Source organism: Tachypleus tridentatus, chromosome 6 (assembly GCF_004210375.1).
Source record: "Tachypleus tridentatus isolate NWPU-2018 chromosome 6, ASM421037v1, whole genome shotgun sequence".
Lineage (NCBI taxonomy): Eukaryota > Metazoa > Arthropoda > Merostomata > Xiphosura > Limulidae > Tachypleus > Tachypleus tridentatus.
The window spans coordinates 127,503,040-127,516,639 of record NC_134830.1 but is presented as its reverse complement, the minus strand read 5'-3'; the positions used below and the strand labels follow the sequence as shown (position 1 = coordinate 127,516,639).

At 33.8% G+C, this 13,600-nt stretch overlaps 1 long non-coding RNA gene across 1 annotated transcript; it reads left to right on the top strand.

The window, feature by feature from the left end:
• The first annotated feature begins 548 nt into the window (after nucleotides 1-548).
• LOC143253617 (uncharacterized) lies at nucleotides 549-10,321 on the top strand. The gene is made up of 2 exons (XR_013029735.1): nucleotides 549-2,176; nucleotides 2,904-10,321. It is a non-coding gene; the product is annotated as an uncharacterized LOC143253617 (long non-coding RNA).
• Nucleotides 10,322-13,600: the final 3,279 nt, after the last annotated feature.

The following is a 13,600-nucleotide window of genomic DNA, read 5'->3' as shown; positions in this document are numbered from 1 at the left end:
AACCAACAAAAGTAAATATATCTCACGAATCAAAAAATCATGAAACCATACACTGCTGAATACCATATATTCTCGACATCAGCAGACAAATAACCAACATTTGGCAAAAACTAGTAACAAAATATGACATTCCAGTTAATACCAAATTTATTCAAAAACCAGGCACAAAACTGAGGTCTATACTATGTAAAAACTACACTGACAAACACCACACCAACATTATTTATAAAATATAATGTGATAACTTCCACGACTTCTATATTGGAGAAACAAATAGAAAAATGGAAACCAGATTTAAAGAACATAAAAAGTCACCTTCACACGTTTTCGAACACTGCAAGTCAAATAAACACAACATAACCACAGAAAACACTCAAATACTAAATAAAAAAGCAAACAAACAAACGCAAATTAAAGAAGCCTTACTTATACAACAACGTAAGCCCAAAATAAACCAATACAAAGGAACACCTTTACACTATATTAAAATATAATATAATAAAAATAATATATATATATATAATTGTATATTCAACATCTAAACCCGCCCTCTACATTCCGACACTCATTACACAACCACTTTCAAACATGTAGTCAGCTTCCGCTCAGTTATTTTTCTCTTTCTTTGTGAACCTGACGATGACCGAAGAAGATCGAAACGTTGTTCACTCCTCTACGTAAAAAAAAAAAAAAAAATCTAAACCCAAACGAGCCGTTTTTACATATATATTTCTCTACAAGTGGGTTTTCTCGATATCACTGATGCGAAAGTGGTGCTTCCTTGAAAAACAAACAAACAATAATTATCAAGCAAAGCCATGTGGATAAAGAACTGGTGAATATGAAGTTAATTGTAATAAATTACCTGATAGGTATTATTGGAAAATACATTTTACTTATTATTTTCACCAACACTTGTGCCCCCCGCTAGTACAGCGGTATGTCTCCGGATTTACAACGCTAAAATCAGGGGTTCGATTTCCCTCGGTGGTCTGAACAGATAGCCCTATGTGGCTTTGCTATAAGAAAAACACAAACACACACTAATACGTGTTAGGAAGTACCTCAATTTTGACTTTGAAATGTTCATCAAGTATTGATGTTTTCATGGAAGGAATAAAAGTAACAAATTTTCGAATACAGCTTGAGAGAACACGTAATTCTGTCCGGAGTTTTCAGAATACAGTTTCACCAGGGGCTTCTAACAATATGGATTTACGCATTTTTTCTCATAGTGCAGTGCAGAAAATATTTAAACTTTATAAAAGTTGAAGTAACCATGAACAGCTGAAATTATCAGCAGTATAGAAATTCACAGTCAATGACTTAGATATCGTAATAAATATATGCACATGTTGTACAAAGTGTTTTAATTGGTGGTGACAGTTGGCCAAATTGGCACATTTTAAACAATAAAATGACTGTACTGAAAATGTGCTTATTTTTAAGATGGTTGTAAATGTGACAGAAAAAGCAGAAGATATCATCCATGCAGTGAAACTTTATGGATGAAGTTATAACTGTTACACAATTTGTAAATGAAATGAAGACCCTGAGGAAAGACAATGAATGTGTTAGTGAATGATAATTGTCAAAGATATGGCTTGTGTCGCTAAATTCGAGTCATCTTAACTTTTTAAGAACCAAACACTCTCAGTCAAATTCCTGGCTGTTATCTGTGTGATAACCATATGGTAAGTTAGGGGTCAGACTGGGTCAGCTAGTTTGGCTGGTAGGGCAACAGGAAGCTGGTCGAATGGAAGCACAGGGATGGCTGTGGATCAATGTTCTTCAGTTCACTGAGCATGTTATATTGGTGAAAATGGGTGCAAGTACACATTAAGACTGTAAATGTGATCACTTGACCAATACCAATTTTATGGATGTAACCATGCATTACAACTCACTTCATCTTACTCAGTCAGCTGAACTTTGACCAACAGATTTTGCTTAATCTTCCGTTTATATATCTTTCAATGTAGGATGAAATTCTGGGTCTGTCTGGGTATTTAAATTTCAAACTAGCCAATGATTTTCCATTCCTTGTTGCTTGGTGTTTCTGAAGCCCCTTCATCACTTTATTTGTAAAAGAGACATTGGATGAGAAATTCAAAGTCCACCAAAGTAAGATGGTAATGGCAGTGTCCACCAATGAGCTGCACTGTAACTTCCTGGTGTATGTATTATAAATTATTTTTATATCTTTTTTCTTTGAGTGTAAATATGTATATTGTTGAACAGCATGTTCAATTGTGTGTTTATATACAGTTATATGAAATGTGTTTTGATGATTTTGAAATAAAATGCTTTTGTTTTACATGCTAATTTTTACTAATTTCATATCTAGGAAACTTTTATGTTATGCTATCTTTTGAATTGGTTTGAAGCAAACAAATAATTCTTATTATGGAGTGGTTTTGTATCTTGACTGTTCATGCTTTAATAAATTCAAAACTCCGATTTTCCCGCATCATATTTTGTCATTGTGTTTTTGCATGCTATTCATTAAATGGTTTTACTTGCCATTTTTGGTATTAGGTACTAATTTTTCTTAAAAGGGTATTTTTGTCACTGTAATTGTATACCTGCAAATCGTTTATTTTTGTTATGGGGTTTTGCACTGCTTGTGTGATGAGTGTTCTTTGGTATGAGATTAAACTAACATACTCCTGGATGATGTCAAAATTTTAAACATGATTGGTTTTAAAGTTAACTTTAATTGTAGGCCTCAAGATAGACCTGCGAGAGAAAAGGGAGGACTGGAATATGTGAGCATATACTGTGCATTCTGCCTTATATAGAGATAGAGAATTGTTTTTAATACTTAGTTTCTGCACTGTTAGGTGACTACACGTTTGTTCAAATTGCCTTGATTTCTTAATAAGTAACATCTCTTTCTGCAGGGACATCTCACAACAGCATTAGACTTTGAATTAACTGAGTTGGTACATAAAATCCCTTGTCTGACCGATTATGATACTGACTGAAAGTGAGAATCAATTTATGTTATTTGGGAACAAAAGCCATCAAGTGACACCATCCATTGGACAAAGAGAGCAAGTTTACATTTTACTTCTACGTTTACTTTCTTTGTTTGGTTTTAATTAGTTTTTTCGTGGCTAATTCAGCAGAAATTCATCTTAAGGGATGAAAACTGAACAAGATATTCAATAATTCAATAGTGGCAATTCTCTACTTTCCTATTCAGGCACACACATTGTTTTGTTGTTGTTATTGTTTTGTCTAAATAAAGGTTGTTTTCATAGTCTTTTAAATGTATTCAGTCTGTTTATTTCTTATGGAACTTAACATTTAGTCATGTTGTTAACCGCAGAACGCTTCCCTTTCTTCTTAAATGAATCTGCTGTTATTGCATATTAACTGATCTAATGCTTTTTGGGAAGCCCTGCTTTATCTGAAAATACCACACATAGTCAGAACGGGGAACTTTGGTGACAACTCCATTTCATTTATTAACTCAGTGATCACCTGAGTGTACTAAATACATTATGATTGTGCAGTTTGTACATGATGCCCGATAGTCACTATAATGAACACTTTAGTTTCAAACTAGCCAGTAATTTTCCATTGTTTGTTGCTAATTATCCTTACTACTACTGGTCACACCGTTAATATCTTGAATAACAGAAACTAATGTCAGTGGGTAAAGGCCATACATTAAATTTTCTGCAAGTACTTCTTCTCATATAAGTATCAGAAAATTCAGAGAACACTTAATTGTAGTTAAAATGTACGTTATGCAATAATGACATACAATGGTTACTAGTCCTAGTTGGTTCTGTGAAGATTCACAAATTTAGCATAGATAATGTGAAGATGAAGAATGCAATTTTTTCACACCTGACACAAATTACTCCTAACTGTATCCTGTAGATACACAAAACTCTCTACAGGTGGTTCACATTATATTATTTTGTGTTCAGTTGAAACTTTAGCATCACACTGTTTCAAAAGTGTTGATCAATGGATATTTGGTGAAGCTGTTATAAAAATACTTTTTTGTGATTCCTGTGAATGCATTTCATTTCAATGGATGTAAACTGATGTAAGTATACTTTAGTAGACATTTTGTACAATAACATTAAGAGCTTGTCAAATTTTAAAAAAAGGTCTAACATTAAGTTAAAATAACATTATAAGTTTATTTACTTAGAGTTTTAAGTGCAGGAAAATTTAGTCTTAACTAAACTAAAGCAAAGAAAAAAAACGTTCACAAGTTGCAGTATTAATTTATTTTTTATTGAATACAGACTGTACCTAATAAAGGCTTAATTAATGTCAAGCCTGAAACAAATGGTCTTATCAATTCTGGTTTCTGTTTATTTTTAAAAATCCTGTATTTTGAATCTCCAGATGGCTGGTATGAGTATTAAAACTTTTACTAAAATAAAGTAGAGAACAATGTTTTGACCTAAGGTCATCTTCAGGTTTACAAAGAGTTAACCTAAGAAGGTTGAAACTTTGTTCTCTACTTTATTTTAGTAAAGGTTTTAATACTCATACCATCCGTCTTGAGACGCATTTTTACTTCAAGTGAGTTTCTCATCATCACAAATCCCGTATTTTAAGGATTACTTTTGCAATAACGATACTGATTTAACCATAAATGTTTTGCAGGTATCGGCAAGTTAATCAACTTTAGACAGAAGACCAGCTGTATCCAGGGCAATTCTCTGCAAAAGATACACTACAACCTTCTGCCAGAGGTTATCCAGATATGGTCAATATTTCTTCTTGTTTGTGCAGGTGATGCATTGTATACACCTTTATTTTAATGCACCCAGCAGAATGGTTTTACACGTTCTTGATAATGCATGACACACCCTGGCGTCCTTCAGTCTTTGCTTTGTGAAAGATCTTAAAGTTTATTTTGCCTTATAACTCTGAGAATTACTAATTTTTTTAGCTGTCATGTCTCACTGGCTCGTAACATTATCACAGCACACTATTATGAGAGGTGCTGTGTGTATTAGTATTGCACTCACTAATTTGTGATAATCGTGTTTATCTTGCTTTATGACAGTAGTTCCAGGTAACATACGAGTATTTTAGTTACTCTTCACGAAGTTCTTAGTTAAGCATTTATAGTATCTATTATTAGGTAAGATTGTTACCACTAACATGGTTTGTCATCACTGCTGTTACAGTGGCATTACTGCTGTGCTGATTGTGTTCCTATATAATTTATCAGTGTTTTCATGATCCTCAGCTGGGTTGTATTGTACAATAAAGTATACTCTTGCAGAGTCATCATCCAGTACAAAATCATAGTGCTTGATGTTTTGAAGGTCATTAATCATTTGAGCAATGTATAATCCACTGAAACACTGAATATCTACAACACAAGTAGTGGATGTATTGTTTAACTGACACAACAACTACAGCATTTTCATGAAAACTATTACGTATATATATTACCATGTAGTTTGTAAATGTGACTAACTGGTAAATACCTGAGATCTGTGGCAGTACCATTCCAATTCCACTATTCCTTGCATCAGTATCCAGAGTGAATGGAATATCTTGATGAGAGTAAGATAACACCAGTTAGATAACACTCTAACTCGGTTAGAGCATGCTTTATGAATTAGAATGTTTATTTACATTGTATTCACTCAAAGTGCACATCAGACTTGGTGAATAGAAGTAATGGCATAGACTTGAAGAACCTAGGCATAAGCTATTGATATTAACATTTAAAACTCTAGAATTTTAATTTGTTTGTGCACTTAAACATCATTATAACGAATCTCAGGAGTCCTCCAAAATATATACCCCAAACTAAATTGACCTCCACATAGAAGAAATGTCTCTCCAATTGCAAATTTCTTAGTATAAGCTACATAAGAGCCAAGTGCAGTATACAAGGCAAAAGGCATGACATAGAATTCATAAAGTATTACCTAACTGCTGGAAGCAATCTTTGGCCTATTTTCTTTTTCTAGTTATGCTTGTCAGTTGCCTGAAGTTTAACCTGTCACATTGAACATTCATCCTCTCCACAGCAAAGGAAAGTAACTGACATTTGTTATTAAGTTCACTAGCTAAGGTCAAAACAGAACCTTGATGTTCCTTCTCCCTCACGAGCATTGTTGGACATAATACTCTCCAAAAGATCTATTGTTATCTATTTTAATATCTTGTCAGTTTTAATCTTGGCAAAATTCTTAGTTTTCAAGGATTGTTTGTTTGTTTGTTTTTTAAATTTTGAGCAAAGCTACATGAGGGTCATTTGCACTAGCTGTTCCTAATTTTGCAATGTAAGTCTAGAGGGAAAGAAGCTAGTCATCACCATTGATTGCCAACTCTTGGGTTACTCTTTTACCAAGGAATAGTGGGATGGCTGTAACATAATAACACCCTCACGGCCAAAAGGGCAAGCATGTTTGTTGTGAGGGGGACTCAAACCCGAAACCCTCAGATTATGAGTAAAACACCCTAATCACCTGGCCATGCTAGGCTTAGTCCTCTAGGAAGACTGTGCAGTTGTTTTTATTAGAGATGTAATGATGAGTTACCCAATGATCATCTGAACATACACATAAGTAAATCCTCTGAACAATTCAGTGTTTTTGTTGTCTGCATATTGTTTAGAATTTTAGCACTATTCTCAACCAGTTACCTACAATTTTAGGGATATGTGTAATATATTTTCAGACAATATAAAGCTTCCATCTGAAATAGTCACTGACTATTAACAGTAAATTCAGAAGTGGCAAAGACAATTCATAGTGCTGTCATTACTGTAGCTGTACAATGTTAGCTATTAAAATACTGTTCAAGAAACTGCAGCCTGATTTCTTGACATAGAATAATGTTTTATACAATGGCACTATCACTGAAGCAGTGTGATAAGTGCATTAGGTTGTGTTCATAGTTCTCCACAAAACATTCCTTGTACGCTTGTACAATAAGTACTACATCCTTCCTAATAGGCATGGGAACATATCCTTGGTTTTGGAAAGAACTTGGTTGGCACTGCATTATCATTCCAGTCTGAGGCACAAGAAGAGTGGCTATATAAATATGCAGTAGGTTCATCTTTATGATTCATTGTCTGAAACAGTTAACTCCATTTTACAAGTAACAATGTCAAGACATAGTTGGAGATGTACTTTCTACTCATACTTAATTTATCACCATTTGCCAGAAAGAAGTTTACGTTAACTAAAGAAAGAGTGGGTTCATTCTGGGTACCTCATACTCACTAAGATTGAAGAAAGAGAAAGAAGGTTGTGGTAACTTCAAAATTAACATTATATTCATGTGTTACCATAAGCTATATACCATGTGATGTCAAGTCCAAGACTGTTAAGCAACCTAATGGGTAAAAGCCTACTGCAGCTTTTAAAAAACTGACCCAAACAAGGCTCTAGTATTTTTAACATGTAACTCAATGCCCTAAATTTGTTGCATTGAGCCAGTAGAAAACAGAACAATCATTCAAGATGAATTCAAACCTCAAGAGATGGGTACCACTCCAAGCTTTATCTCTCAAATAGATTATCTGTGTCATTTGTATCGTAAAACTTAACTTGTAGTGGCCTCAGCAGATTCCAAGGATATCCTCATAAACTAATAAGTGGAAGTACTACCTAGTAAGATGATGCAGCATTATATGGGTGTATGAAAGTTTCTCACCCTTATTAAAAAGTGTCTGTCATGATATTATACAAAATGGTAACTTTGGTCCATTCACAAAAAGGGAAACAGCAGCTGCTGTGACTTCACCTTGGGCAGGTTATCCTACCCAGACATATCCATCACACCTTATTCAAACCCCACCAGGGGTTAACTGCCCACTTGCATATCCTGGCATTGTGATGCAGCCACAATTCTATTTAGTGAAGAGACAGGACTATCATGTACCTCTGGTGGTGTATATACCATGATATGGCATTGATGTTTCCACCCAGACATTTTCATAGAAGTGAAAAGTAAAATACATGCTTTAATTCTTGAAAACTGAATCAATTTTGAGTGAAATATGACTACCTTGTCAAGTAGCGAGGTATATATGGCTACATTATTTGACCAAAGGAACAAAAGGTTCATGAGAGCCAACAGCAGGTATGGAATTCTGTAATTGAGGCTCCAGAAAATTAGAGAAGGCTAGGTTAGATGTCTTCACTGATTTGTACGATTGAAAAAACAGCTTGCACAAAAAATTGTCTATCACTTATAAGGGCAAGATACAGAGTTCCCACTAGGTATAGAAGTGACTAGAACGTATGTAAATCTCACACTTTATAAGTTGTTTCAATTGAAACCACCATTTAGTCCTACCAACATAAAATTTGTTCTGGTAAATATATATGAACTAGTATGAATGGAAAGCGCATGCTCTTACTATGATTGCTATTACTGATATCAGCATTGTTGGATAGGCATCTGCATTTTTCTTGTGCCATGGGTAATCTCATGTTCTATGTTATTTATCCAATGGCAGCCAGACAAACCCAAGGAACAGTAAACTTAAGTATATGTACGTACACAATTATTGTCTTGTGATTTTACTATGGTTAATAACCCATGCTTGAAATAAATTGTTTCCTTGAAATAAAATTATTCATCCAACTTCATGCTGGAATTGTTATTGAAATGATAAACAATAAGAAAGAAGGTACCAATGCTGTCAGTAATGTAAGAGATGCATCTACCAAGTCACGTTAAAAAATATATACATAGATACCAGAACCTTTAAGACTGCTGGTTGAGAATTATACAGACAGTATAGACTCAACACAATAGCAACAACTTTGTTGTTGATGTAATAGACCAATATATTTATTGCATCAAATGGCCAACTGGACTGAACCACAAAGACATTGCACTACATAAGTACGGGTGGCATATTTCCGACTAAACAACTGCTGTTTAGGCTTCCCTTGAATTATAGGGAGGCCATTAGCACTAATACACAGTGGAAGATAACATCTAGAACATATATTCTTGAGGGTGATTGGTCGTCTCCAGTAATAATTGTCAAAAAGATGGAAGGTATGCATGCATTCTGTATTGATATCAGGCAGTTACTTGCATTGATACATTTCTGTTGTTGCAAACAGATGAATGTCTGGTTATGTTGAAAAATAATTTATGGTTCAACACTTTAAACCTGGTGTTTGGATACTGGCAAACAGAACTGAACAACTAAAGCTAATCCAAGACTTCTTTTAGCATAAGTGATGTCTTGATAGGGTTTGCTTCATATTGTTAGAACTGCATAAAGCAACCACTGTTTTAGAAATGTTAATAAAGTTTAAACTAAAAGAGCTGCAATAGAATAAGTGCCTAGGCTATTATTGTATATTTGAATCTGTGGCTCAGGACCTAAAAATGTATTACAGAAAATACAAAAGGAGGACTTAAAACCAAATGCTAGAAAATGGGCACCCTTATATATTAAAGTGAATTGTCTCAATTAAACTGAATAGAGAAGAAACCTCCATAGAATCTGCTAAAAATGTAGTGGTGCAGAACCTATGATCAATAGGTAAGCTTAAATTTCGTCAATTTCATCTCGTACAGGATCATCACTAAGATGTAAATACACTTCAGGTAGAGTGAGGTATATGCACCATTACTCCAGTCACTGAAATGCGTTTTTATAGAAGCTCTGATGTTAACCTATCCACAATAGTATTAGTTTTCACTGCTTATATTTCTTCGATACTTGAAAAACGCTAGAGAAGGCCTAAGTCACTCTGATGATGTGGCACATACGCGTCAAAAGAATATAGCTTATCTAGTGAAGTCCAGAAGAATTTTCTCCTGGACAATATTTAAAACAAAGATAACAGTTATGCATTCTGAATACTGTTCGAGGCTTTTTGAATTGAAGCCAGATATATTTTTATACTAAAGCGTTAGTTTTTCTCTCTGGACAATTTACATATTTTGATTTATTCAAAGAGCTTAATTAGGAGTGACAAACTAGATATCTTGTGTGATGTAATGCTGTTTGAAAAAAAAAATCAAATTTATATCCAAATATGTATGATCAGAAAGAAACTGATCACAACAACATGGCTTTTACCAAAATATATTTTGCCTGAAAATAAAGAAACTTATTTTAAGCAGTCTTTGATCCTTTTCCATTGTAGATAATTTTCCACACGAAAATCATTGGCCCACAAATAATTATATGACTTTATAAAATTTGAAATACTTCTTTAAGTTTTGTACCTATTTCCAAAACTAAAACTTATGTCATATGAGAAGGAGTCTGAAATAACTTCCAGTTTTAAATGTTTATAGTAAACTAAATGAAATTTTGCCAATAAAGTTTGATTCAATATTTTGTGTCTATTGTTTTGTTTTTGTTTGTTTTTTAATTTCGCGCAAAGCTACTCAAGAGCTACCTGCGCTAGCCGTCCCTAATTTAACAGTGTAAGACCAGAGGGAAGGCAGCTTGTTATTACCACCTACCGCCAACTCTTGGGCTACTCTTTAACCAACTAATAGTGAGATTAACCGTCACATAATAACGCCTCCGCGGCTGAAAGGGCGAGCATGTTTGGTGCGACGAGGATTCGAACCCGTGATCCTCAGATTATGAGTCGAGTGCCTTAACTCACCTGGCCATGCCGGGCCATTTGTGTCTATTGTTTCTGCATATTTTACTGCAATGCTTATATTACTTCACCAGCAGAAGAATCTATCATCTGATTGATCAGTTGTCATCATTATCCTTTGTGTTATCAAATGCTTCTAAACTTACTTTTTTCAAGGCAATGTTTACATTGCTTTGATTTCCGACTTAATTAGAAGAGCATGGTAAATCTGCACTTCTGCATCTCGGACCTGAACTTTGAAGTTCCATTTTTCGTTTCCACCTATAACTGTACTACAGACATTAGAAGTACTTGATCCTCAACATATTCTAGCATGGGGACATTAACAAAGATATGAAGAACTGATTCTATCATTTAACTGTTAAGTCTGTTTTGGAATTTTTGTCTTCACAACCCTTAAAATATTTTCATCTTTTCAGGCCCAGCATTGGATACAAGCCGTAATGCTACTACTTCTACCATATAAACGATACATGGGTAAAAATTCCTATTCTTGCCATTATGTTGATATAATCCAATCATCCATCCCAGATTTGGTACTTCCTGGCATTTTTGGGTTTAAATATCTTTGATGACATATTTGAACTTTTACCTTGTTCATTTTCTTGTTTTCTACTCTTTCAACTGTTTGTTTGTTTTGAATTAAGCACAAAGCTACACAAGGGTTATCTGTGTTTTGCCCACCAGGGGTATCGAAACCCGGTTTTTAGCATTGTAAGTCTGCATACATACCACTGAGCCACTGGAGGGCATTTTGACTGTTAAATGATTGTCAAGGACCTTCATCTGTTGTATACTATAGTTTTTAATGTCAAGTGCTGAAGGGTCAAACACAGCAAAGAGTCAAAAAAAGTTTAAAGCACTTAAAAGGTCATCATTATTTGAAAACCACTTGTCTATATTTGAAATAAATACGTTAATATAACTGACAAACAAGGAATTCAATGCAGCATTGTCTACGTTTTGACAAAGTTATTTCTTCAGATATATCTGTGAAGGAATCAATGTTTTGTTTCATGTTAACTGTTAAATAATCTTCACCCACAAGTAAATGTAAGCCTGTGTTTAATCATGTTTACAGCTGACAAAACAGACAGAAACTTAATGATCCTTTCTGGAAACGATGTGACAGATCTACAAGTATGAGAAGTACTTCATATAACATATACATTGTACCTAGGGATTTCAACATATGAGTTTTTTGTTGTTGTTTTTTTACAGACCAGAGGCTATCGCATATACATTTTCAAAGAATGAAGAGTTTAGAGCATAGGTTAAAAATCTTATTATACTGCTTTCACTGAAGCCTCTAGGCTCAGTCACCTAATTCGACAGATTTACTTCAACCTTTTAATAATATGTTTTACAGCGTCGCCTCCAAGTTTAATATATTTCAGTTATGTCTGGATTTTTTAAGTAAGCTGCCTTTCTTTAAGGAGAATCTTCAAAACGTTGCTGCAGTTGATGTAACTACGTTCAAATATTTTTGATGTAGCTGGCTGAGAAACTTATTTGACTCCGTGCACGCTAGTGCTAATCAATGGCACATATAGTGTATGCTGATTCATGCTGGGTTGGCCTCTTTTAGTCTGTCTATATTGTCTGAACATCTTGCCAAAATACTGATGCCCTATTTGAAGTTAGAATTTTGAAGTAAGACATGTACAAACTTCTATGTTTTTAAAGCTCTTGCAAAATCAGGGCAAGAATGTTTTCTGCGCTTGCAGTTTAAAAATATGTCAAAAGATTTTGACAAAGAAGGAAGAGAATTTTCTGCAGATACTGCAGTAAAACTATACAAATGTTATTAGTATTTTTCATAATAGACACGCCTGCATTTTTATCAGCTAGAATATTGAACGTCATATCTTTCTTGGCTTTATTTAATACCTTTTATTTTATAGTTCCCCAAAAGTAAGAAACATTTCTATTTGTAATCCAGCATAACTATGTTGGAATTATTTTAAAGAGTCAACATCAACTATTTATTAAAAACAATTAATTTCGAACAAAGGTGTTTCATCAGAAATATTCTCTTAAGACTTCCTGCTTTAGTCCACTGGTTTCAACTAAAACTTTCAAATTGGGCTCTTTACGGAAGTAGAATACTTTCTGTGGCATTTCACAATCGACTGATGAATGAAGTTACTGGTGCTATGTGTTATAATAGCATTCATCTTTAAATGTTTGCCTGGGATTGATGCAAATACTTTTCCTTGGTATTGAAGGTGCTTCATACGATGTTTTCCGTGTACCAAAGAGACATGCCTTTTCTTTCTAGATAAAATAGTCGTCAGATTTCTTTTTTCAGCAATTTTACGCATTACAATTTCAAATAAACTGAAACTGAGTTAAATTGTAATTTAAACTTAGAATTTAAATAAACGTTGATATGTATCAAGTTTACAATACTTGCCAAACACACAATTTCTTTTTTAATACAAATATATTTTAATATACAAAAACATAATGGTTATTAAAATAATGAGCTATATACAAAAGTTTTAAAATCTTACAAACAGCATTGAGTCTTCTATCTTATTCGGATCTTCCTTGATATCTTCTACAAAAATACAAACTGTTTCTTCTTAATACTGATTGGGAAAAGTCTATGATAGACTGGTGACTCTTTTATCTTCATTATTCTTTTTTCTTTCAACTTCATGATGAATTTAATAGCGATTACATAAAACATTTGTGAAAAAAACAGGTTTTGTGAATAAGAACCTCTTTCAACATCCAAAAAGATTCGAAGCTGCAGATTTAAATAAATGTCACGACAAATTTGCAACAGTTTACACTCATATGTACTGGATCCTCAATATACCATTTCCGTTGTTAATTTACAGCCTTGTGAGAAATTAAGATTACACCATTTCTTATTCGACCAAAATAACCTGTGCATGTCAGTAAAAGATAAATTATGTGATAGAGAGTTTTGAACACAATTACTTGAACTATTCCAAAAATATATACAAATAGAGGAAAGTCTTTAACCCTGT